The 27,992-nt window shown below is 42.1% G+C and overlaps 1 protein-coding gene and 1 pseudogene across 3 annotated transcripts in view; both read right to left on the reverse strand.

The window, feature by feature from the left end:
- Positions 1-27,992, reverse strand: part of DIAPH2 (diaphanous related formin 2) — an 817,355-nt gene that overhangs the window by 52,934 nt on the left and 736,429 nt on the right. The gene's annotated exons all lie outside the window — the stretch shown is intronic.
- Positions 26,196-27,356, reverse strand: LOC144455014 (eukaryotic translation initiation factor 2D pseudogene; annotated as a pseudogene).

Below are 27,992 nucleotides of genomic sequence, written 5' to 3' on the forward strand. Positions count from 1 at the left end.
TTGCTGGAGTGAGGGCCCAGCTGAGATTGATTTCCTCCTGCTCTGCTTGGCCACATGTGAATCCAGGTGAAGGCAGTAGATGTAATCCAAGACTAATCCAAGGTTGGAGCTTGACAAGGAATAATTGGTGATAGGATAAGGGGACAGGGGACTTAAGTGTCAAAGATAATGGAAAGTTGAATTGTTCACCAATGGCTTGGGTTATAGAAAGGAAGAATGCCTATACAGTGCTGGGGGTGATGACCTAGGAAAGAACTGAGGAATGGAGGGAATGGAGGTTAGAAGATCAAGGCTAAGCACTTTAAGACAGAAGGAATGAATGATTAGGATAGCAGAGGCATGATATGTTTTCAACTATCTGAAGGAGGAATACATATTCGTGTGCAATAATGTAGCAAAAATATTTATGTGGAATAAAAGAATAAGAGATCAATTCAGTTTGCTTCCAGAGAGGAGAATTAGGAACAAAGAGTGAAAGTTATAGGGAGACAAATTTCAGCTCCAAATACCAAAGGCCATCCTCCCAATCAAAACCTGCTGTCTCGTGAGGGAGTTAATCCCACATCCCCAAAGACATGGGGAAATAAGCACCAGGAAAGGGAGTGGATGTGATGACCAAAAATATATATAAAACAGAAAAAAAATATACTGCATATAACAGTCACTTGAAATGCATGTCAAATGACTGACCTCTAAGAGTTCCTTGCAAATGTAAGATTCTATCATGCCATGGTTCCTCTGAGAAAATTATGGAAGTTGTTTGGTAGGAAGTACCAAGAACATACTAGGCACTGGAAAAGACAGAAAGGATTTATCCTTTCAGTAACAAGGGATTAATGACATTGTGGAGCCTGGGATGGTTTTCTTCTTGTCATTCATTCCTCTCCAACATCTTGCCTGGCAAAATCTGCCTTTCTATTCTCATGGCATACTGTGATAGTTAACTGTGTTGGGTTGGGGGCAGGGGCAGGGAGGAGGAGGCAGAAGAAGAGAGTCTGGTCTTTTTGACAGGTCACTTTAAGATACTAATGCAAAATCTGCTTTGTGTCCAGGAGCACAGGCCGCTGCATCAAACAACTTCTGCATGACTGTTCCTGAGATGTGTGGAGGCCACAACTTGCTCGGGGAGGGGGGGAGGGAAGCTTTCCTGAAGATGTACACATTGCTGTTGGAGGTCATATTTCTGGGGAAACATGTCTGACAAGACCACTGAGACTAACTGAATCCACCATTCCACGTCAACTATGCCATTTCTGGGAGTTGTTCCAGGATGCTGATGAACTTCTCTGGACAGGCAAAACTGGGAAGTGGACTGCCAGAGGCCTAGTTTGCTGACAGTGATCAAGGTCAAAACTATGGATTATGAAGTGATATTGCTTCCACAAAGTGAATCTGGCAGCTTCTAAATCTAGGGGGAAAATTTCCCTTCAGCATGATCACCAAGCACTAGCCTGCTGCATGCCCAACCCCTAGCCAACCACCACGAAAGTGACCTCTCTCTCTCCCAGTTTCTCCTAGTGCTCTGCCTTGTTCTTTTCTTGCTGCTGTTCTCATTCTCCCAAGTAATGCAGTCATCTGTGCACTTGTTCTTCCTTTAATTAGACTGAGAGCAGGGTTTTGGTGCTATCTACCTTTGCATCCCCAGGGCCTGGGACAGTACCTTGTACATAGTGGGTTGGCCTTAATAAATAATCGTTGAGCCAAATTGAATGCCACAACTGATCAGAACTTCAAAGAAAAGTAACAACTATTGAAAAAATAATAATATCATCTCTGAAACTGATATGTGTTAGCTGTTTAGGCCGTTTGGCTCCTTAGTCACTTCCTATACCATAACTGCATCAGAGATAGCTCATTTTTAAACATTGCAGTTCCATTCCTAAAAAAGGGAGGGAGGGTAGACATTATTTCTCCTAGGCATCAGCAAGGACACTAAGAAATTCCTTGTACATCCTCAAAAACAACAGCAATGGACATACTCCAAATATACCATCGCCAGAAATTCCAACCTCATCAAGAAAGCGGAGAAGCTGGCAGACTCCTTTATGTGGATACTTTTAAAAATACATTGCTGTGGTCCCTAGCATCCCAATGAAAGAGAGTTGTAAGTACAAAAACTCCCAAATAGCCAAAGAGTAAATAGCAACTTCATAAAAAATGCAGTAATTAAATCTTAATCAAACAAACCCTGAGGTTTCACCTCCTACCCAGCAATTTGCAAAGATGTCAAAAGGATGGGAATAGTCAACATGAGAGGAATTGTGGAAAGACAGCCACACTAATGTACTGTTGGTGGAGTGGTGAATTGGTATAATGATAAAGTTCCTAAAACATCCATTCCCTTTGCTTCAGAGATTCCTCTGCTAGGTCAAGAACCAAGGAGGTCAAAGACTGAAAGAAAATCCCCAATATACACTAAAGTATTTTTAGCAGCACTTTTTTTGAAGCAAAGAACTAGAAACAGAATAGATGTCAATAAGTTGGTGAATGGCTAAACAAATTATGAGATGTGATGTAATATAGTATCATTATGCTAAAAGAAATAGTAGACCTGATAAATACAGAAAAGCATGCAAAGACTTATAGGAACTGATGCAGAATGAAGTAAGCAGAGCAAGTAAAACAATATCTAGAATGACATAACCACCTGAAAACAATAAAAACAAAATTAGAAATAACGAGCTTGGCCGCAAAGAAGAGATATGAGAAGACACTTCTCGAAGCTCCTTTGCAAAAACTGGGGGGGTGGGGTGGAGGGGGTTCACAGGTGTACAATATGGTATATAATGTCACCTTTTTAAAAAAGGATATATCAATTGTTTCTTTTTCTCTTCTTTTTAGAAAAATTCTTTGTTTTAAGGGTTACCTTAACTTACCTTAATGTCATGATCTTCACCCCAAGCACTCTTTTCAAGGTTTAGGACTACTATTATAGACAAGGAGAAGAGAAGGAACAGGGAGAAAAATCTGCCTTCTGTCCCCTAAATTGGGTGAAAGCTAGATTACAGACAGGGGAGGTGGTTATCCAAGGAAATATGATACAGAGGCTGCTTATTAAGATTTCTGGAAGAACACATGATCATGGTGTTTTTCCAGCCAGGAAAAACAAGAAAAAAGAAAAGAAGGATTAACCCTCAGAGCAGAAGGTGAAGGTCTGAACTCTAAGGAAAGTCATTTCCTCAGCAGATCCTAACTCAATTCTTAGTATCAGTGAGTTCCTGGACTTGCCTCTCAGAAAAATTCAATTCAGTTAATTAAAGAGCTAATTACAGCAGTCACCTTCTATATTGTTTTACCAAATGGGCCTCATGGTATAAGGTATATGTCAAGGAATCTACTTAACATATTAACTGCTAGACAGTTGCATTATGAAACTTAGAAATCAAATGGTCTACATGTCAGTCAGAATAAAAATTCTTGATAACCTGCAACATCCCTGCACAGCATTTGGGTCTGTCACTTTTTGGAGGGCAGGAACCAGAAAGCAGAGTTTTATTCCATATCTTTGATACTAGCCTGTCTACTGAAAACAGAGAATACATGTAAATACTCACTTCTGATAGTGGTCTAAATAATACCAGTTTGTGTATCTAAGAAAGTCCTACTTGTTCATGTTGTTCAGGTCTTAAAAGACTTTGGTATAGTTTATTTTTTAAAATTAATTACTTTTTAGTTTTCAACATTCACTTTTGTAAGATTTTGAGTTCTAAATTTTTCTCCCTCCCTTCACTACCCCCTCCCCAAGACAACATGCAATCTGATACAGTCTATACACCTATAATCATATTAAACATATTTCCACATTAGTCATGTTCTGAAAGAAGAATCAGAACAAAAGGGGAAAACCACAAGAAAGAAAAAATAACAACCAAAAAAAGAGCAAATGGTATGCTTCGATCTGCATTCAGATTCCATAATTCTTTCTCTGGATGTGGACAGCATTTTCCTCATGAGTCTTTTAGAATTGTCTTAGATCCTTGCATTGCTGAGAAGAGCTAAGTCTGTCAAAGCTGGTCATCACACAATGTTGCAGTTACTGTGTACAATGTTCTCCTGGCTCTGCTTACTTCACTCAGCATCAGTTCCTGCAAGTCTTGGCAGGTTTTTCTGAAATCCACCTGCTCATCATTTCTTTTGGCACATGCCTACTTTCTGCCATACTATTTTCCAGTTTTCCCAGCAGTTATTGTCAAACAGTGAGTTCTTATCCCAGAAACTAGAGTCTTTGGGTTCATCAAACAGTGGATTACTATAGTCATCGACTATTGCGTCTTGTGTACGTAACCTATTCTGCTGACCCACCGCTCTATTTCCTAGACAGTATCAAGCAGTTTTGATGACTGCCACTTCATAATACAGTTTTAGATCTGGTAAAACTAGGCTACCTTCCCTTGCATTTCTTTTCATTACTTCCCTTGGCATTCTGGACCTTTTGTTCTTTCGGATGAATTTTTTTTTTCTAGCTCTAAAATAATTTTTGGTAGTTTGATTAGTGTGGCACTGAATAAGTAAATGAATTTAGATAGAATTGTCATTTTTATTATATTAGCTCAGCCTACCCATAAGCAACTGATATTTTCCCAATTATTTAAATATGACTTTATTTGTGTTAAAAGTGTTTTGTAATTGTGTTCATATAGTTCTTGGGTTTGTCTTGGCAGTTAGATTCCCAAATATGTTATGTTGTCTTCTATTACTTAAAATGGGATTTCTCTTTCTATCTCTTGGTGCTGGGATTTGTTTTACACACACACACACACACACACACACACACACGTGCGCGCGCATGCCAATGATTTGGTACACTTTAAATAACTGATTTTTTTTTAAATCAAGGGAGATACACAGAGTTGGTGTTCAATAAATGCGTGCTGTTTTACTATATTTTATACATAAGCTTGTTAAGAAAAGGGAGGGGAAGAGAGCAGAGCCAAGATGGTGGAGAGAAGCCAGGGAATTGCCTGAGCCTCCTCAGTTTCCCTCAGACACAACGTTAAATCAAGTCTCTAAAAGATTTATAGAGCGACAGAATCCACAAAAAGACAAAGTGAAACCATTTTCCAGCCCAAGATAATTTAGAAGGACTTCAGGAAAGGTCTGTCTCACTTGAGTAAAAGGGGAGCACAGCCCACAGCAGGTGCTCTCCAGGCAAGCCAGCAGGAGGCTCTTAGCCACAGCACAGATTAGCAACCAAGGCCCCCCCGGTCTGGGCTCCGCAGGCCAGTGGCAAAGCAGGCCAGCTATGAGGCCTCTAGCCCCAGTGCAGCAGGCAAACTGCTAGCCCTGAAATCCACCAGGCCTAGAGGTCCCAGCACAGAAAGCCAGTGACCAGACCCTGGCCCCCAGTACAAGAAGCTTGGGACAATGCCCCCTGTACCCCAGGAGCACAGCTCAACTTTAAAAATATAAGCAAAAAACAAAAAAGAGCCCTGACCATAGACAGCTACTATGGTGACAAGGACAATCAAAACACAAACCCACAAGAGGACAACGACGTCAAAATGCCTCCATGCAAGGCCTCAAACTCAAAAAGAATTTAAAAAATAAAGTAAGAGAGGCAGAAGAAAAACTGGGAAAAGAAATGAGAGTTATGAAAAAAGAATCGACAACTTGGAAAAGGAAGCACAAAAACTGACTGGAAAAAAAGAAAAAACAACTCCTTGAAAAATAGAATTGGCCCAATGTAAAAAGAGGTACAAAAGCTACCTGAAGAAAATAATTCCTTAAAAATTAAAACTGGGCAAGTAGAAACTAATGACTCTATGAGAAAGACAGTTTTGAATTAAATGGTCCAGAGAAAACATGCATCACCATGAGCTTCCTTAGGGTCCACTCTTATGGCTTGAGCAAAACTGGGGAAACATAAGGGCTTCTTCTGTTTCTGATCCCAAAGAGCCCAAAGTACCTAGACTTCAGCTACTAACTTCCCATGCCATTGCCAAGGCTGGCTGAACACATAAGCTTCCTCCAAGTTTTGTTCCCAAATCTCCTTTGGCTCCAATGAGTCAAAGTGGTTGTGCTGGGGGTTGGGGGTGGGGGAGAGTGATACATCAGAAATGGGGTCCTTCTAAGGATCACACAAGGCAATGCATTTGAAAACTGCTTAAAAATTGTAAAGCACCATACAAATAAAAGGTGGCACCTTGTTCTTCAACCCTGAGACATTCCTTCTGCATGATCTAAACAGGTAACAAACATTTCTGTCAAATTTACATTTGGGGTACAGTGAATAGATCACTGGCCCTGCAGACAGAAGGATCTGAGTTCAAGTCCAGCCTCAGACACTTGACACTTACTAGCTGTGTGACCCTGGGCAAGTCATTCAAGTCTAAATGTATATCCCATTGTCTCACAAAAAAACCCCCAAACAAACAAAAAACCAAAAAAAAAAAAACCAAACCCCCAAAAACCAAAATTTACATTTGGTCATTTGAAATATGTTTAAAATAATGACCTGAAAAATCTTTAGACATAAATCAGATTTGAGCAATCATCCCCTAGAGACTTATTGCTTGTGTGTGTGTGTGTGTGTGTGTGTGTGTGTCTGTGTGTGTGTCTGTGTGTCTGTTTGTCTGTCTATCTGAATGTAACTGCTAATTAGATACAGACCAATGACAGCAATAGAAACCCAAAGACCTCAGCCTTCAGCCAGGCCTGGGATTACAGAAAGCAACAAGCCGTTTAAAGAAAAATCAAGATAAAGCAGTTCTTAAAATGAAACATTTCAAAATCCTTTTGAAGTGGGTGAATTTAACCAGTTCTTTCTCTCTGTTTGTCTCTCTACTCTCTGTCTCTTCTTTTCTCTCTCTCTCCCTCCCTCCCTTTTCTTTATACATCAAAAAAACTCTCATTTCAATTGGACATGCTGAAGAATAATGAAAGGCCTAAGGATAGTGAAGTTTAAAGTTAAGCCTAGCAGCTATGACAACTCAGGGAGGGAGTAATTTTACAAATTACAGAACTAAGGATCAGAGAGGTGGAGACACTTACCTAAAGTCACACCACTAGCAAATGGCCCCTTACACAAACACAGATGAGGTCCTTACCTTTTTCCTTTCCTGTCAAATATAGATGGTGCCTGCATATTTTGGGAGCAACAGGTTCCTTTCACTCTGTACAGTATGTGTGTACCAGACATGTTGCATGTAAACCAAGTGTTTGCAGATTAACTATATTTTAAATGCCATATGGGGTTGGGTTTAGGTGATTTAAAGAAATCCTAGGATCAATGCCTTTTGTAAGGACAAAAACAAAAGTACTACCTCCTGATTACTGGCTTTAGAAGTCCACATTTCCCTGTGTAAGATTCTCTAAAAGTGGAGTATATGTATATATTTAGGAAAAGGACAGAGATAGAGACAAGATTTCTCACTGCAACAGATGAACAGTCAGTTAATCAGCATTTATTAAATGCGAACTATGAGCTGGGCACTGTACTGAGTCCTGGAGATGCAAAAGACTGTTCCTTCTCTGGAGGAGCTCACAGTCAAAGGGGGAGAGGACACACAGATAGCCACGCCCAAACAGGGTACAGTAAATGCAGAGTAACTTGGAGCTAGTCTCAGAGGGAGTCTAGGGAAGTCACAGGGGAGGAAACTCCCAATGGAGGCTGGCACATTCTTTTCAATTTCAAAGTTGCACCAAAAATGGGTAGTGTGGCTTAGGCTGTCTGACAATGCAGCCATCAAAAAGAATGATTCCTGTCTTCTATTGCCCCTCCTGTCTTGGTGGGAAACAGGCAGGCTGTGGGCCATAAATAAACACGTTCAATTCTTTTTAGATTTCACATGGAATATAGAGTCAACTCTCAATGATGTATGCTAATGGAGGGGAACCGTGGCCTGCTTAATTCAAAATAGCAAATAATCTCCAAATCATTTATTTAGATTTGGAAAGCAATTGAAAATCCTCTGGGGCCTGAGAAGTGTGAGTCATTCAAGAAGATTAGAAAGCAATATGGCATCAGAGCCACCTCTCTGTACAGCTGTGTCAGACTTGGCTCTGTCGGCTTTCATGGGAGGTGGGGCCAGAGGCAGAGGCCCCTGAAATGGTTATTTTCAGGGTGAAAAGCTAAGGTGCAAGGAGATCCAGGAAGCAAGAAGCAATGAAGGTAGCAGCTGAAATTTTTTTTCCATTTTCTCTTGAAAGGTACAAGGCTTTATAAATTCTGCTCTCCCCCCCACCCCCCAACTATTGACCTTTAAAAACCATATAAACTCTCTAGAACGCAATTAGCTACTTCTAAAATAGACTGGTGAGTCTAAAATACATTCCAATCGGGTAGCCTGTATGCCAGATTTTGGTGGGGAGAGGGGGGTGGCAGAGGAGAGGGAGCAGAGACCTGGCTACCACAGGTGGGTAAGAGGCAGCCTGGGGCCTGGCCTTGGTGTAAATCAGCATCAGAAACTAGTCTCTGCTGGTAATTTACAAAGAGCAAAACCTACAGATAATGGAGCCAACAGTAAATGCTTTGCATTTTTTTAAGAAATCTGAGCATCTACACAATTACAGCACCTTCCCCCCCCCACCCTTTGTTATTCTTTGCCATAAACCAAAACCTAAGTCTTTGTGTTGAAGCACTGGGAATTGGGGGGGTAGGGAATGGGGACGGCTCTTAGAGGTAGAGACTTAGCCAAGACCTCTTCAGGGAATTCCCCACAAAGCTACCCCCGTGTTCCCAGCTCGGTCCATCCGGCACAGCCACACTCCTCTTCCAGGGCCACGAGAAATGCCTGGGCAGCTTGTGAGTAGCCACTGATGGCATCCAAAGAAAGATGCTGAGTCACACAAGAAGACTTTTTAGCTTCTTCCTGCCCACCCTGATCATAAAAGCCAAGATTTAGAACTGGAAGGGAGCTCAGAGGCCATCCAGTCCAACCTGCTCATTTTACAGATCAAGAAACTTCAGCTCAGGGAGGGAAGTGACTTGCTCAGGGTCACAAAACTGTAAGTGGAAGAGTGCCAGTTCCTCAACTCCCAGTCCAGCACTCAGGAAGCTGCCTCCTGATCTCGCTCCTTTCAGAATTCCTCTAGGCATGTGCAATCACACCATGGAGTTTGGCATTTTAGAGAAGCAAACCCTCTACTCTACTGCTCATCTTCTTTTTGATACTTCCTAAGAGATACTTAATAAATGCCCAGATGATTTCACACACTTGGGTGTGACCCTTAGGGAGCAGAGTTCATCTAACTGGAGTGGGCCTTTCTCATTTGGATGCCCTAAACGACTAATTGGTTTCAATATGCACAATGGAAAGCTGCACAGAAAAGAAATAGGACCTTGGCCCCAATTAGCTTTCAAAGGTGATGCTTTTCACTAATTACCCAGCAAGCTGGACCCTTCTAACGCTGAGTTTAAGCCCTGGGAGTACAACTCGGTTACATAAGAAATGATTGCATTCCAAGGACAAAGCCAGAATTAATAGTGCTTTGTTTCTGTCACTCTGAGGCCCAAAATGACTTTATGTTTTATTAAACTCTAAACAAGAGCGGGGTAGGAGAGAATAAATGCAATGAAAGAGACAAGGCATCTAGGTTTGCGGGCATCATTATCCTTTTTTAATAGAACTCCTAACCATGTAAATCAGACAAGTCTGTTATAATTTCTATCTGTTCTCTACACCAGATATGTAATCTCATTAGTTCTGACAAAGGTCAGGAAACTCAAAGTAATCAGTACCTACAATGGTATATTTTAATTTCCTTCATTTATAATTCGGATCCTCAGAGTTGCTGCATTTTAAGCCCTCACTGGATCAAGCATCAGTCTTCACCAGGAAGAAAGGAAGGGCAATCCCTAACTAAGGAAACTGGTTTGTATTAAGAGTATGTACCTAGGAACGAGGTCAGTTCAAGGGAAAGGGCAGAGGGAACCAAGAGCTTGAATACTGTCTGTTTTCTTCCTACCAGCATCTCACTCAGGACCAAAACAATGCCACCACTTTGGACTACCAACTGGCAGCACGCCACAGTAAAATAAAGCAAAGCACTGCCCTTTACTAGGTGACCTTGGACAAGTCACTCCACCACCAGCCTCAGTTTCATTGAATATCTAAAGAGGCTGATAATACCTGCTTTGCCTACTTGATGGGATTTAGAAGGAACAGAAGAGAGGGTGGACATTAAAGTCCTTTGGAAACTGTAAACTGCCAAACAAATGTAATGACTCATGATAATCAATTTAGGACTAAGGAACTGTCACAATAGGATTCAAATCTCTAAAGTGAAACAATGACTTTTTTTACACACAAAAAAGGGATCCCATCTAAACTCTAGCCCCCTCCAATCCCAAACTGAGAGCCCTAACTTACCCCTAATTGCCAGCTCCCAGATCCTGTTCTCTCCCTTCTGTCCTCCTAAACTCTACTCTTCTTACATCCCACTCCAACTCTACCTGCCTTCTGGAATCCCCATACTCTAATTAACAAACTCAGTTTCATTGTGTAGCTTTCTCCAGTGCTCCTTTCTTCTAACATTCAAAGAGACTTCATTCAAAGGGTTCTCCCAGGTGATACTGCATCCCTGGCCATCTTCTGTAGCCTCCTAGAGCTTCTTTTATTTCTCCGTTTTTTTCTAACACTTCCCTCTGAGTTCTCCCTCCTACTTGTCTGACCACTCTTTGCTTTATCTCTTTTTCTGGCTCTTCATCTATATCGTGTTCCCTAACTGTGGGTTTGGAGGACCTCTATTCTATCCTGAACTTTTCTCTTTCTACACTCTCTCACTTCATTGACTCCTATAGCTTTAATTATATCTATACAACACCTACCCCCAACACACACACACCTGACACATCTGTATTATATATAGATATACAAAATCCTACTTTTCTCCTAGTCTTGTACCACCAGCTGCCTAGTGGACATCTCCTATCACATGACCCACAGGCATCTCAAGCTCAATAGGTCCAAAACAATCTTCACCCCACTCCCTGCCCCAACCAAATGTGCCCCTCTTCTGAACTTTTTGTATTTCTCTAAAGGACACTGCCATCTTTCTCCCCATTCAGGTGTGCAACCTTGGTTTTATCCTCAAACTCCTCACTCACCACACATCTAATCAGGCCGTGAACCTTTACAATTCTCCCTCCACAGCATCACTCACTTCTGAGCCTCATCACGACTGTCACAGCCACCACTTTAGGTTAGAACTTCATCACTTCAATGGGCTCTTCATTATTTCCTTGTACTCCAGTCCATCAGGCAGTTCTGCTTGTGCCACTCCCCTACTCGATCAACTGGACTTCTCGCTTTGCCTTCCACATGGCACTCCATCGCCTTTGCCCTGGCTGTCCCCATGTCTGCCTTGTACTCTTTCCTTTAGTAGAAGACTTGGAGAAGCTCTTACTTTTTTCAAGGCTCAACTTCAGCACTACCTTTCACATAGAGCCTTTCCCACCTTCAAGTACCTTGGATGCATTTGGTATTTATTCACCATATATTTATACAATATGTGTTGTCTCTCCTGACAAAATGTAAACTCCTTGAGGGTAGGGACAATTTTATTTTTTATTCATATCTCTAACACCTAGACATGTAGTAGGCACTTAATAAATGCTTATTGACTGATTTATTGTAGCTGTCTGTCCTGTCATTAAAATGCCATGATTTTATTAATCTTTCAAAATCCAGAAAACCAGAGAATTCATAATTCTTTTTGAAAGTAAAGACTAATAATTAACTTGTCATCATGAATATAAGTTACACTAAGACCGAGTACTATTATGACATTCCTCTTTATTGCAATGGAACCAGTTTAAAAAAAATTTAAATTAAAAACTCTTTTAATTGTGCAGAAGATTTGATGATCTAAATTACATGAAGATGGCAGAGAATACTATATCTAAGCCTTTCTTACTCTATTGGTGCTAAGTAATATAAATAGTGACACCTACTATGTAGGTCCTGCCCTCCAGGAACTTACAATTGACTTGGAGAGATACAATGTGCACATAAATATTACAGTATGAAGGGTACAGATTAGAGGTATCATAAAGACTTCAGAGGAGCCTTTGAAAAAGACTTTCTGAGAGCTGGACCCTCAATAATGGACATGATTTTGATCTTTGAAAGCCAAGTTTAGGAGTATGAACTTAATATAGTAGGTAATGGGGAACCTTTGAAGATTTTCCAGTAGAGAAGTGACAGGCCTCTTTCAGTACTCCATGTTGGAATTAGACCAAAGGATTTGGATTATTGGGTAATGCCAAAATTACAGAAATCATTAGATGGTTCATTTACATGAAAAGGGCAAGGGAAATCTGATAAAAGCATTAGCCTCCTTAAAATTATGAACAGGTAAACCAATACGCAGGTTGACCACCTGCTCATGTTTCAGCTTTATTCCCCTCTTATTCACCAGCTACACAAATGAAACTGAATATATAGAACTTGGCATGCTGTAAACCTTCTAACACACCTTCTGGGTAAGACACATACTGTAATTTCAATTGATCAGTTCTAAAGAAAACCAAAAACTAAAACACAAAACTGTGAAGGAAACAAAACCTTTTAGGCCAAATCTCACAACTTGGGAAAGCTAATCCCCAACTGGAACAATACAATCCCTCAGATAATAATGAACTTCAGAGAAATGGAGATATATCAGTTTTCAAATGTAACAACCAGCTTAGATCATAATAATTAGGATGGGCACTGACAAGTGAGATTTGCTACCAGCTAAAACTGCCTATTACCATTGTTTCATACAAAGTATTTGGCATTTTCAATAAGTTGGTATAGGTGTAAAGTCAGCTTTAGCCTGCTATTCATTCAGTCAGGACACAATAGATAAAGAATACCGCAACTTTATGAAAAGGTAAGTTTGAATGTTCCCAGATGGATGAGTTAAAAAAAAAAAAAGCCCTCATTTGCCACATTCTGCTTCAGTGGTCACTATGACAGAATTGACCTTTTTGTATGAAGCACTGCATATGCTTATTCTTCTTCCCATGCCATCCAAATGACTTCCAAAGGCCCTGAAGGTATTGGGATCTACATCGCAAACTCTGAGATGGCTGCTTACACAAAGAAGGGGATTACAAAACACCACGTGTTTTTAGAAGGGATAAAGGTCTCGACAGCGGAACACATGAAAGGTACCAGCCGAGCAGAGCCTTTGATAATGTGCTTGCTGCGCCTTGGGTTGGTCCCCTGGGTTCCCTTTCACTGGTTACTGCTCCCTGTTGAAAGTCACCGTTGTCAGCATCATGGCACAACACTAGTGTCACACCCCCCCCCCCATAATGATACTGCTGCCGAAACAGACGTGGCACAGAAGAGAAAGGGCAGCAGCAGTCATCAGAGGAAAGGAGGAAATACAGAGCCATTCCTTTCGAAGGAAGGCCGAAGGGCCTCCGGTGGGGACCAGCTGAAACTGACCAGGCTTATCATCTCACATCCAACCCACCGAGTCAGCAATTAACAAATGTAACACATGACAAGGAGGTGCTGTCCTGCCTTGTTGCAGTCAGAAGGACTTTACTGAATTTGTCAATGTATCTATTAGCTATTCATCCTTAAAAAAGACCTATCTTTGGAATCTGCTTTAGGCTATGAGAAAGAACATGGTGGTCTCAACTGAATACCATATACACATATCATTTCAAATCATTGCAAATGTTTCCAAGACATTTCAAGAAATCATTTCAAGCCATTTCAAATCCTTGAAAAGCCCCCAATCTAGGTGATTCATTCAAAGTCTCTCTCTAGTTCAAAGTGCAGAAATGCAGGTCATTTGGATTTTTTTCTTCCTTAAAAAGAAAATGCACTTGGCATCATATCTAAAATACCAGCTGGCCAAGTACCAGTCTCTAATACTACCTCTGGGATTTCCTTATCACTCACAGAGATTCACATGGCTACAGGAACAACCAAACCAAACCAACATCCTAGAAGGCTTACAGTTCTGGCCTCAAGGTGCTTGCATTCCATTGGGGGATGACATAGAAAAGTAAAGACAAAGTATTTGGGGGAGGGAAAGGAGGGGAGAAGGAAGCTATCCAGATGTGTGATTTCAGTGGTTTAGGGAACTCCCTCAAAGATCTATATGTAACCCTAGTCTCTCATCTGAACTCCATTTGAACTGGATATCCTGTTGGCATCAGACGGTCCTACTCCAAATGCTCCAAACAGAATTCATAATCTTCTCCCCAAACCTTCTCCTCTTCCAAGCTTCCCTACTTCTGTCAAGGGCATCGCTCTCCTTCTGGTCCCCCAGGTTTACAGCCTAAGTATCATCTGACTCTTTACTTCCATTCACCCTGCACACCCAAATCAGTTGCCAAATATTGTTTTTTCTGCCTCTATAACATCTCTCGCACCCATGGTCACCACCTTAGTTCAGGTCTTTGTTACTTCTTGAACTATTGCATTAGCCCCCTCATTGGTCTTCCTGCCTTAAGTCTCTCTCCTCTCTCATCCACCAGCCACAAGGCTACCAGAATGACTGTCCTAAAACACAGGTCCAACCATATCCTATCACTCTTCTCAACAAGCTCCAGTGGCCCTAGAATTCCTCTAGGAACAAATACAGAGTCCTCTGCATAGCACTTCAAGCCCTTCACAGATGGCTGCATGCCACCCTTCCAGACATAAAACACATTCCATCCCTCCCCATACTCAACAGTCTGCCCCAAAAGACTCTCTAACAGACATTCCATCTCTCATCTCCAGGCCATTGTTACAGGCTGTCCTCCCATGCCTGGAATCCACTTCCTCTTCATCTTCGCCTCTAGAGATTCCTGACCTCCTTCACACTGGACTCAAGCACATTCTTCAGGATGTGAACCTTGCCATCCACCTGGTACTGAACCTTCTGGACCAAAGGTCATGCCTTGGAGAGCTTAACTCTTTTAGCTCTTAAGTTACTACTCTGGGGCCTCCCTAGTCCTGACTGGTGAAAATGTCATGTGGCCAATTATGTCCAGCAAGGCTTCATATTCTAGGCCAGAAGTGTATCAAACTTGCTGCAGCAAAACTCTTGAAAGAGACCTAAGCCAGATTAAAATGTAATCGGGAGGCTCAGATTCTTAAAATCTAGCCAAATGCTCAGATTTTTTAAGAGTCTAGACAAGGGCTCAGATTCTTAAGATCTGGCCTACTTGCTTCATACAAATGCTTAGATTAGTGAAGAGTCTGGCCAATATGGCAGATGTTCTAATAAACTTTGTCTTTGGCTGAAAAAAAAATGTAATTGGGAAATGTTTAACAAAATAAATAAAAACGCAACACAACATGGATAATGTTAATTTGTGGTTTTCTAAGTCACTCTATGGCCTGCAGGGATCCATTTCTATTTGAGTTTGCTGTCACTGTTCTTTTTTGTTTGTTTGTTTGTTTTTGCTAGGCAATAGGGTTGCGACTTGTCCAGGGTCACGTAGCTAGCAAGTGTCAAGTGTCTAAGGTTGGATTTGAACTCAGGTCCTCCTGACTCCAGGGCTGGTGCTCTACCTACTGCACCACCTAGCTGCCCCTATCATTACTGTTCTAAACTATCCTCTTGCCCTCCTTCCTTCACTACCTCCAAAAACCTCACTTCCTGTACAGCCCTGGAACTATAATCATGAGCTGTGCTCTGAAGAAAGCTAAGGATTCTAAGAGGAAGAGAGAAAGGAATATTACCTTAAAAACACAGGAAAAACTATGCAAAGGTAAGGTGGTGGCAGATGGAATTCTGTGCACAGGAAACTTTGAATGAGTTCAGCCTGAATGGGCACAAGAGTGTGGGTAAAGTGGAGTCCAATGAAATAAGACAGAAAAGTAAGTGGGTCAGATGATGGAGAGTTTGAAATGTCAGGCTGAGGGTTTTGTTATGCCTCAGGCAACAGAGAGATGGCAAATATTGTTAAGAAGAGTGGTGGCAGTGGCTCAGGAATAAGTTTGGCAGCTACATGGAGGATGGATTGAAGGCTGAGGGAAGAATGAGAAGGCTACTGAGAGAACCAATAGATGATCACAATCTGAATGAGAGTAGGAGCTCAGTGAATGAACAAAAGGACAGACATAAGAATTCCTGTGGAGGTAAAATCAATAAGATTTGCAACTGATTAGATCAGAGTCTGGAGGAGGGATGGGCTGGGGGAGAAATATGTGTTCCATTTTCAACATGCTGAATTTGAGATGCCAATGGGCTATGTTGGTAGAAATGTCCAGCAGGCAGTTGGCAATGGGGGACTGCAGCTCAGGGGAGATATAGACCATAGATAAATTTAGAAGGCATTGCCATAGAGTTGACACTCTAATAGGGAGATACAATGCAAACATGGACTGCTAACAAACAGTATTATCTAATAAATGCATCAATGAGGTTCAAAGAACCTATGTGAAGTCTGAAGGCAGAGGTCATTCCCGACATGGGGAATGAGAGAAAGCTTCATGGAAAAGGTGGTGGCTGAACTGCGATTTAGCGGATGTGTAAAAATTCCCAACACAGAGTCTGGAGAGGGAGGGATGGTACGGGGTGGGGGGTGTGTGTGTGTGTGTGTGTGTGTGTGTGTGTGTGTGGCAACGACTGTTGAAGAAACAGCTATAATCCATTCGAGGGGTGGGGAACATGCAGCCTTGAGGCGACCTGTGGCCCTTTGAACTGGATTCAGTCAAAGGGCTGCACTTGAGGACCTAGAGGGCCACATGTGGCCTCGAGGCTGCAGGTTCCCCACCCCTGATTCTCTTCCTTTACCCTCAAATCTAAAAAAAAAATCTGTAAAAGAGTAGAAAGTAAAGGAACCTGTTTAAATAGGCAAAACCCAGCAGAATGAGGTAAAGTTTTTTTCCAAGTCACCAAACACTGCTTCTGCATTTGCTATGCACACAGCACTATGCTAAGGTGGCTCAGAGAAGCTACTATCTTTGGCCCTGCAGATTTCATAGACTAGCAGGGGGAGAAACATCAACAGTAACAATTTCAGGAGATATTATTTAATAAGATATTAATAATAATAAGATACTATTTAATGAGAAGTGATGGAGAGGTACTAAACCAAATGCTACCTGAGGTCCAGGAAGGGTCATTAGTGCCAGAAGGATCTAGGAAGGCTTCGTGGAAGAGGGATAAGCAAGGAATTCAACAGGTCCAGCAAGAGTTGCAAAGGGAGGTCACTTACTTTAAGCATAGGTGAGAGTATGAGCTAAGGCCTAGAGGCAGCTTGGGAACCAGAGAGGTGGGCAGAATAGCTGGGGGGGATGAAGTAAAGCTGGAAAGGTAAGGTCACATGCTTCCAGATCACATCAGCCCTGCCCCTTGGGTCCCTCTCTCTCTCACAGACTGGAGAGGGTGCAGGACTCCCCCTTTAAGGAGGGCCCTGAGGGCAGTGATCTCATCATTTCTCAGCCAGCTGCAGGACTTCATCATGGCTCTGAGCTCAGTGCCCTCCCACCCCCACAGGGTGGTTTCATCCCTAGGATGGTGACAGGAGCCAGGACTCATGCTTTTAAACAAAACGAGCACAGAAACAAAGAAACCAAAAACATCGAATAGAGCAACTACTAATGTCTGAAGTCTGGTCAATCAATCAAGACACAGTAACTTCTGTTATGTGGCAGGGTCATGAGAATGACAGGGCGGAGCTAAGTCAGAAATGTGGAGGTCAGAGTTCAATTTGTCCATGGATCAGTCCCAGGGAACTTGGAGTGCCCCAGGGCTAGCATTAGGAATGCCACTCATGGCTGGGTGACTGCTGCACAGGGGCAGTGATCCACAGAGCATTCTAGTGTCACACAATGCCAGAAAAAAGGGAGCCTCACTCAATTTCAACAAAGAAAAACAAAGCAGCTGACTATAGTGGGGAAGAATTTCAAGGAATTTGCTTCCTTTCCCTGCTTCCATTATGTTCATACGTCTTCTTCTTCACCTTGCTTTTCTTCCTACCTCTACCCGGTTCTTGCCCAGCCCTTAGGTAAGTCACTGAGCCTTGCTGGGCCTTAGTTTCCTCATCCATAAAAACGGGACAATAAAACTGAGGCTACTTGCCTCAAAAGGGTTGTAGTAAACCTTTAAGAGCTCTATCAATGGGGGCAATTGTTATTATTAGTATCAGGACAACTGGAGATGAGAGTATTAGGGAAGGCTGTGCTTTTCCCTACAGTGTCCTGGATTAGGAGACCTGTATTCTAGCTCCAATGTGCCACCAGCTAGACCTAGAGGCCACCAGCTGGCCTGGGTGAATGGTCAATTTGCTTAGTACTTCTAAGCCTTATTATCTGTAACTAGGGAGCCTAGGTCATAGGGTCTCAGATTTTGAGTTGGACAGGACCATTGAAATGATCTAGTCTGACATCCTCATTTTATAAATGATGGAACTGAGGATAACAAAAGAGACTTGTTCAGGACACAGAGCTGCTCAGTTGGACAAGCTGGGATTGAACCCAGGCCATGGCACTGCCCAGCATGGATTTTCTTCACCACCACTCATCAGCTGATCTCTGAGGCCTCGGCTAGCTCTAAAATCCTAAGATTCTAAGATTTGTATCGCTGCATGTAAAATGAATGAATTTACCTTAACTATTATAATTCTCAAAGCAATGTGAGACACTGAAGGGCATCTATAGCTCTGGAAGTCCTCATATACTTACGGAGATCTTTTGTCTTGGAAGCATCTTTTATCAGATCACTTGTCCATTAGGGCATATGTATGTGGATGGGTTTATATATGTATATGCATATGCACATGTATATGTATATGTGTGTATGAGTGTGGGTATGTGTCCTCAAAAGGCAGAACTGCCCTAGCAAAACCAGGATATCTTGTCCCTACATGCTCCCTTTGCTTCTATTCATTTCTTTCTTCCTTGAAGAGCCCTAGGAGGAAAAGCATCAGTTCACACATCCTTAGATTCCCAAGACTCCATTCCCCAAATGATCTTGTAGTACTTGGTACCTAGGCCCCATCCTTACTAAAGTCCACTGGAGCCACACAGTTACTGCTCTGTTCTCACGGTAAGTGTGTGTACTTCAAATGTAGTTACTACTTAAGATGGAGAGCAAATCGATGTCATGTTTTAGTGAAACAAATAAAAAAATGACATGTTTGGTCACAGGGCAGAAATGAGGGCTCTGAAAGTAGAAGAAAAATACTGATCAAGCATAAAGAGTTCATAGAAACCAAGAAGAAAGAATCCTTATTCCTCTAGGATGGGAAGCAGTGTGGTACAGTAGAAAGAGCAATCATCTTCAAAGATGAAGATCTGAGTTCAAGTGTTGGTTCTCAGGAGCACTAGCTGTGTCCTCTTGTACAAGGCACCTGACTGTTTTGTGCCAATTACAACCTAGGATATCATTATCATCATCATACAAGACAAAAATGATCTCTTTTTCCTCTGAACTCCTTTGCACAGAACCTTGTGGCTCTGTTACTGCAAATTTCTACCTTAGAATGGAGGGTTAGAGTTAGACACTTTACTTTTGCACAGGACTTATCACTTAAGTGAAATGTAACCTCCATGAGGGTAGGGACCTTGTTTCATTTTTTTAACCTTTCTTCTCTTTCCTAGCCACAATGCCTAGCAGAATGCCTTGCACACAGCAGGAAATCAATAAATATTTGTTGAATGAATTGCATCATACCCGGTTATTCATGATGACTTTATACTAAGTAGATGGAAGCCAGGGTCATCATAAAGTTTCATTAGGGAAATCCACATGAATGTGAAGGAGAACTAATAATATTGCTAGTCTATCAATATCTATAGATGAATAGGCACTGCAGTTAGAAAATGAGTTTGAACCCACAAGTGAGTAGGATCAGAGATCGTATGCTAGAGATCAGGTTGGATCACATGAAGAGAATGTGGACAGTGTTTCTAATGAATCTAAGCTGCTCACAGAAGGCCATTTCTACAACACCAAGGTTCTCTCAGTGACCGTATACAGCTATGAATGAACATTTCAAAGGACCACTAGTGCCAGTAACCCAAAGGGCAGTGCAACAACATTTGGTGGGCACAAGGTCAGTACAGCCAGCACATTATCAAAAATGACTAGTGCTAGAAGACTGGCATAAAAGACATTAGATGGAATGTACACGACAGAAGGAGAGAAGCCAATTGTGCAGTGAGAATGAGAGGCAAGCAATGAATTGCTAAGGCCCCTGCAAATGCCTCTGAGATAGTTGAGAACCAGACAAAGGATCCATTAAGTGGAGCTTCTCTGGAGGATTTATGGGAAGCCTGAGCTAAGAATCTCAGAGCATGAGAAGCTATGGAGGGGCTGCGATCGAGAGCAGTGCAGGGAATACACAGACTAGAGAAATCATCAATCCATCAGAGTAAATAATAAAGAATGAATTACAGACCAAGCCTGATTTTAGTTGCTTTCTGGTCTCGTTAGATGGAATGAAATCCTATTTTCAACATAGCTGTGCTTCCTTCCCATACATTTGAATTGCCCCGGAGAGGGTGTTTGGGGAATACTCAACAGACCACTTTGCCTATAGCACAGGGTACCTGAAGGAAATGAACAGGAGATAAGGCAGGTCCATCCTGTAAAGATCAGAAGGCAGGAAAGAGTGCAGGGAAATGACATGATCAAGGATGATTACTCCGCTAGTGGTACAAAGGAAGAACAATACGTGGGCAGCAGGCAGACTGTAAAGTGACAGATAATAAGGGCCCCAATGAGGGTAGTTAGTGGCAATGGGAACAGAAAGGAGGAGGCTGACGCAAGAGGCATTTAGAGGCAAAATGAGCATGATTTAATGATTCTGTAGCCTAGAGGCTGGCACAAAAGAGTGATGAGTCAAAGATGACTCATCTAGGTTTGTAGTCTGGAGAAGTAAAAAGATGGTGATGCCAATAACAGTAAGAGAGAATATAGAAGGAAAAACTGGTCTGAAGAAAAGACAAGGGGTCTGGTTTCAAATGTGGTGAGTTGCAGGTATTACTAGTACTATCAATTAAGTTCTTCCTGTGAAGGTTTTGAATGGAAAAATGCACCAAGTCAATATCTGAAAATGCTGCTTTTAATTCAACATTAATGATGTTCTTTCTAACGTATCTAGAACTGCAGGAAGTGCAAGGGGCTTGATCATGAAAAAGACAGTCCGTGCCTTTGTTATCCATTATGATAACGCCCTGAGGTTTACAAAGGAAGGACTATTACTGTCAGTCAGACTGGACTGCCTCCTAAGAGCATCAGGATTGGACTCAGAAAAGCCTGCTCCAAACCTGCCCACTGCTCACACTGCACAGGCTCACATGCTGCTCCATTCTTGTTGGAACTGTGACCTTGGGGATTAAACAAGTAGTGCAATCCTCAGCATTTATTTTAGAGAGATAGATAGACAGATAGATAGATAATATTGTATATTCTATCATTTTGGGCAGCTAGGTGGCACAGTGGATAGAATACTGGGCCTGGAGTCAGGAAGACCTGAATTCAAATCCAGCCTCAGACACTTAACTAGCTGTGTGATCCTGGCCAAGTCACTTAACCCTGTTTGCCTCAGTTTGTCATCCGTAAAATGAGCTGGAGAAGGAAATGGCAAACCACTCCAGTGTCTTTGCCAAGAAAAACCCAAATGGGGTGGTGGAGAGTTGGACATGACTGAACAACAACATATTATATAATTTACATATAATTAATATTAATCATGTTGTTAAACCTTAACAGATCAACTCAATAATCATTCATGATGACATTTGGAAAGGGAGAGCAAATGTGGTTCTCAATGAAATTTCCACTTCTAAAATTCACAGGAAAAGCAAAGACTAGTGGTGATAACGGGCAGACCTGAACTCACTGTCACTGATGGGTAGTTTCCTCGAGGGTACTTTAGTGGGGAGGAGAACAAAATTTTTACAATTGCACATTATGCTTGCAATGGAGGGCAAGAACCCCAGTAGGTCAGCTATGAAATGTGGTAAAAATTATGGTATTTACTTTAATCACTTATTTTAAAAGTAGGTATTTTTGCATCTCAAATTTCATAATTCCAACATTTAATGATGATTAATTGTAAAGGACACATGTAAGACAATAATGCAGCTAAATGATGCATTTGTAATTCATGTGAAACAACACAATTAGTTCTCCATGGGTTCATCGATATATTATTCTACTAAACAGAACACTTGAAGGTCCCACTTGAGTTTTAAATGCAATATGAAGCCTTTATTTTAAGCATGGCTTCCTCTGTGTAATATTCTCATAATTATTTTCCAGCAACAAGAAATATTAGGTTGATTATTTTTATTCTAGCTGTTATCCTATCATGCTGTGAAGAAAGCAAATGCATGAATTCATTTATTTCAATACAAAAGTGAAATATGGTCTGCACCAGTTTAAAATAAATAGAATAAACAAGCAGGATAAAGAGGAGGGTTCGAAGGTGAGAAACTTCATCAGGAAAGGATGAATTGCAAATATTAAATAAAAAAAAAGTTATCAGAATGTGGCAAACATCGTGTTCCTTGCAAAAAGCAAGACACACACTGAAACAGCAAAACCTCCAAAGTTCTGAGCAATGAATTAACAAGAAGTCCATTTTCCTCAGTTCAGAATTTTCTTTTTTACTGAAGATAACTTACCATTTTTTAAGCTGTAGCCTCATTCTAGTATATAGAAACAACAACCACAACAACCACCACAACCACCACGAGTCCTTTACTGGACAGCAATATGCAGAACACAAACTCCCCAGCACATATCTGTCTCTGATAAAACAACTCTGTTGTAGAGCACATATCTGTCTCTGATAAAACAACTCTGTTGTAGGCATGCCCTGCTGGACTCGAAGTAATGCTTGAGGATGGCCCCTCAACAGAAGCCTCCAAAGTCTCTACTGGGCTTTGTCCCTCTGGCCCAGCATAATTGCTATTTCTGGCCAATCTACATCTTGCAGAATACACAATGCTCATGGAAAAAGAGGCTGAGGCCATGAACCTAACTTCCCACATAAACATCTCAACAAAGTACCTTACAGTCAGTGCCAACAGTTTATTGAGGAATTCTGGGGCCACAAAGAAGAAGATTCATGTGTGGCCTGGCACACTTGGCACTGCTTGACCCAGCAACCATATAGGGACTGAGTTCATATAAATATTGCCCACAGGAGATAGCATCAGAGGCATCAAAGGTCCCTAGAGCAGGGCTGCAGGGGGAAGGCCAGGCAGGAGGAGTGGTCCAAGGGAGTCTGCAGGTGTGCAAAGGTAGCAAAGCAATGAAACTAGAGCTAGCAAAAAAGAGCCTGAGCCCCAGGAATGCCCACCTCCAAGTTCAATTGGCATAAGAAATACTTACTGGCTGGCTGGCTTCATCAATACCGTGTGGACGGAAATGACCACATTTGGCTCGGCTCGCAGAAGGCGTCTCCTTGCTTAAGACCAGCTCTGTCTCCTTGCTGTGGGCTTCACACTCAGAGAGTTCCAGTTTGTAGCAGGAAAGTATGCACAGCAAGAGCCCAAACGGGGGAAAAGCCTCTGCAAGTGATGTCGTGTTTCTCCCTCCATAGGCACAGAGATTACGGAAGCAATCCCTGCATTGCAGGGGGGCTGAACATGCAATTATTCTCTACTTAACCAATAATAAAAGATCCCCTTCAGAAAGTATTGCTTGTGAAACACAAATTCCTAGTGTTCCTACTGGTGGAGAGCAAGGTGAATTTGCTCAGTGGGTCCTGCTCCAAAAATAAAACAAGCTCTGCCCACTGATGCTATTTGGCTGTGAGTCAGGGAATACTGTGGTCTAGGAGGAACCCCACACCTGACACACAGCAGGTGCTTAATACTTGATTGACTGATTGACTAGTGGTGGAATCTAAGGAGGCTGCGACATGCTACACCACGTGAGTTGGATGCAAAAATGAGAACAGGAGATGTCATTTTCCTGCCTCGTTGGACATTACTACCCCTCCTGTACTCCACAATCCAGCCAAAGTGGCCTTCCCTTTGTTCTTCACTCACAGCACTTCACCTCCCATCTCTGTGCCTTTGTACTGGCTGTCCCTCATGCTTGGAGCACTCCCTCTGCACCTCTGACTCACACAACTCGTTTCCTCTTTAAAGATGCAGTTCAAGTACCACTTTCTACAAGAAGCCTTTCCTGATCCTCTCAATTGTTAATGCCCCTCCCTATCATGCGTGCATGTATGTATATATGTGTGTGTGTGTGTGTGAGTGTGAGACACTCCTCAGTTTCCTTTTCTAGATCACCAATCACTATCTATATCATACTCTTTAACTGTGGTTATACCCTAAAGTTCTCTCCTTCCTCTGTCTATATTGTCTCACTAGGTGATATCAGGAACTCATGTGAATTTAATTATCATTTCTAGGAAGAGGACTCCTTTTTGGATATCCAGCTCATTTCCTGCTGGAACTATAATCACGTCACCAACTCCCTACTGGATTTTAACTGGACGGTGCACAAGAATCTCAAAAACTCATCATATTCAAGACAGAACTTATAGTCCCTCTCCCCTCCCGTCCCAACTTTCCTATCACCAACAAGGGTGCGACCATCCTTCCAATCATCCAGGTTCACAACCTCCATGTTATCCTTGATTCCTTACTCTTACTCTCACCCCATGGCCAATTACTGGCCATACTTTCCTGTTTTTATCTTTAGATCTCTCACACAAATTCCCTTCTCTCTAGCCTCTCAGCTGGAATATTTTTACATTCTCCTAACTGGACTCCCTGACTCAAGCCTCTCCCCATACAGCTAGAGTGATATTCCTCAACTGCAGGCTTGCCCCTATTCCCACCCCCTACTCAATAAGCCTGCCCTGGGAAAGTCACTTAGCCTTTGTCTGCTCAGTTTTCTCATGTGTAAAATGAGAATCATGATAGCATTTACCTCCCAGGATTGTTATGGGGAAATAAAGCTATAAAATGTCTGTAAAGTTATTTGCAAACCTTAAAGTACTATGCAATTTTATCATTATTAGTTGTACCACCTTCGTGATCAAATAGAAATTCCTCTGTATGGCTTTTCACAAATATTACATCACAATCTGGCTTCAACCTACCTTTCTAACCTTGTGATACAAGACTCCTCTTTCTAAACTCTGCAGCATAGCTAGACTCACATTTATGTATGCTTTACCAATTGTTTTCCTCACAAGCATCAATTAGGCATTGTAATATTATTACCATTTCACTGATAAGAAACTGAGACTTCTGAGATTGTTACTTGCCTATTCAATGAGTCAATAAGTAGAAGGCTCCCATTCTAGACTAACTCGCTTTCCCCTTTTTGGACAGTAGATGAGGAGACCGCTTGCAAATAGTTTACCAAGATTTTAGCAAAACATTTTTTGTTTTTGAAGAAAAAATTATTTTGGAGGATACATTTTTTCAAAAGTTGAAGACAATCACATAAAGAAGATTAGAGCCCCAGGACACATATAATTTCATTTTACAGACCAGTGTTGTTACAGACGCCTTCTCTTTCTGTACTGTTTAGTGCAGCAAGACTCACAGGATATACACCAACAGCCTTCCTCACAACAATTCTGAGTTCGACACTCTAATATTGTCCCCATTTGACAGATAAGACCCAGACTTTTAGAGGCTGTTATTTGCCTATCGTCAGTCAGTATGGAGAAGGCTTACAACATTCCAGATGACCCACATTTCCTGCCCCCCCTTTCTTTTTTAACAGGGTTACTAACCCAGTGGCTGAGGAGGGTTTTTGCAAGGAGTTTACCAGGATTTGAACTAAGCTTTTGTTTCTGAAAAAAATGTAAGTGAAATTATGTTTCACTCTTCCAAAGGATGAAGACACAGGAATGATTTGCTCCAAGATCAGACTTCTAAAGAAACTTCTAAGTTCACTTTAGAGTCTAGTTTTGTTATACATCACTCCTCATTCTAGACAGTACAGTAAGACTCACATTTATATTCGGTTTACCAATAGCTTTCCTCACAATTATGAGTTAGAGATTGTAATGTTTTCCCCATCCAACAGATAAGAAACAGAATTTTGGAGGTTACTTGCCCACAGCCACAGTCAGTAAGTAGAAGGCTGACATTTTGAATTAAATCCCTCCCCTTGGACGAGGAGAATGTTGCAGGGAGTTTATTGAGATTTCAGCAAAGCATTTTTGTTGGGTTTTGCTGTTGCTGCTGTTTTTTGTTTTCTTTTTGGTTCATTTTCATAAAGAATACTTTTTCATTCTATCCAAAATTGGAAACAATCACAGAGATGGCTAGCCCAAAGATTAGATCTTCAGGAACCTTGTAACTTCATGTCAGAGCCTGTCACTTCTTGTCAGTTCTGAGAGTCTTTTCCAGGCCCTGGATATATTGTGGAGGGATATGATATTCTTCAAGCAGGAGCCAGTTCGGATGACTGCTCTCACTGCCCGGGATCTGGACCTGAACAGCATTCCTGGTCCCACGGACTGGTTGACAGTGGCACTGGCCTGGCCATGTTGCTGAAGGATAGCAGTCACAGAATAGGGATCAGGACCACAGAACTCCAGGTTCCCAATCTGAGTCACTTTTTTATTGAATGCTCTGTGTGCTAGTGTGATGTCAATGGGATAGATTTTTCCTTTCTTCACAACAGGTTCTTGTCCATAAAAAGTCACTTTATAGGCAGGCTGCAGTCTCCCCAGACATCTTGCAAAGAGATTATCCCATGGAAGCTTCACTACCATGTACTGCTCAGTTTTCTCCAGAAGGCAGTTACAAAAGGTGGGATCCGTCTTAACGAAGTCTTTGTTGTCTGCATCAACCAGCTTGTTTTGCAACTTGTTTTGTTGGCCTTCTACAGGGGGCTCTTCTTGACCTTCCCTGATCTCTTTATGCCCTTCTACGTCTGCTTGAACAACAGGATCCACCTGTGCTGGCCTCCCCAAGCTCTGGAGGAAGCTGGTCCAATGGGGCAATGGTGGGGTGGGGATGACTTGTCTCTAGACCGCCACAAACAGTCAAAGTAGATGTGGAGCACAGTGAAGCCTCTCCCCTTCAGGCCAGAAGCCAGCATCTCAGCTGTGGATATATTGGCTATTCCAATCACAACAGGGGCCCTGCTCCCAACCAAGGTGATAGCACAAAAGTCCCCCTGCTGTACCAAAGGCAGACCACCAGGAGGAACCAGGAGCCCAGGCAACATCAAATCTGCTCCTCCCGCTAACTTTGTCAGTACTGGCAGCCATGTTGTAAAGACTGGTAAAAGATCAGGGTAGACTCACAAGGTATAAACAGTTGGGTACAAATTTTTCTCTACTCCAAATAGAATAGGGTTTTTCCCACTCACATACATGATCACAGTATTTCCTTTGTTGAACTCTTTGCTCCCAGGAATCTACTCTTGACCAAGGCCAGGAAAAGCAGCGGCCCATTGGCCAGAATTTTGCAGCTGTAGGAGCCCAGGATGGCCTTGTTTGACTTGATGAGAAAGTCTTTGGTGAACATGGCCACATCTGGGACCTCCCTACCAGGCCTCTGAATATCATCCTTTATAATTCAACCACTGCCCAAGCCACCCTTCCATCCTGCTTCCTCCACGGGCTATGAAGGAGGGAGTTGGGCTTCTAGGTGCTGTAATTTGTACCGATACTGGAATCAGAAGTCCCCTGATGGCAGGGAATTGTTCACTTTTGTCTTTGTATCCCCAGCACTATCACGGGGTCTTTGGTACTTAATAAATGATTGGTGAATCTCAGAGTCAAAATGAATCTTTGAGGCTTTCTGATTTGACCCACGAACAAGAATTGTCCCTAGGCACATCCCGGCTGGGCTTGTCCACACACACTGCTGGAGGATTTTCAGAGATGGGGAGCCAGCCACCCATTCTACTTCAGGAAAACTTCCATGGTTAGCAAGTTTTTCCTCCTAACAAGCTCAAGCTAGCTCTCAGCATCTTACACCCAGTGCTCTTGATTCCATGGCGAGGTTTCTCTTCCCTTTAACATCGCTCCAAATACTCGAAAACTTATGATCATGTGCCCCCAAAGTCTGCTCTCCTCCAGACCAAACATTGTGACTTCCCCAAAGCTGAGAAACACATTTACATTACAACAGAGAAGTGAAACTCCTTCCACACTGGAC

This window comes from Phascolarctos cinereus, unplaced genomic scaffold (genome assembly GCF_003287225.1).
Source record: "Phascolarctos cinereus isolate Bilbo 61053 unplaced genomic scaffold, phaCin_HiC Scaffold_8;HRSCAF=390, whole genome shotgun sequence".
Lineage (NCBI taxonomy): Eukaryota > Metazoa > Chordata > Mammalia > Diprotodontia > Phascolarctidae > Phascolarctos > Phascolarctos cinereus.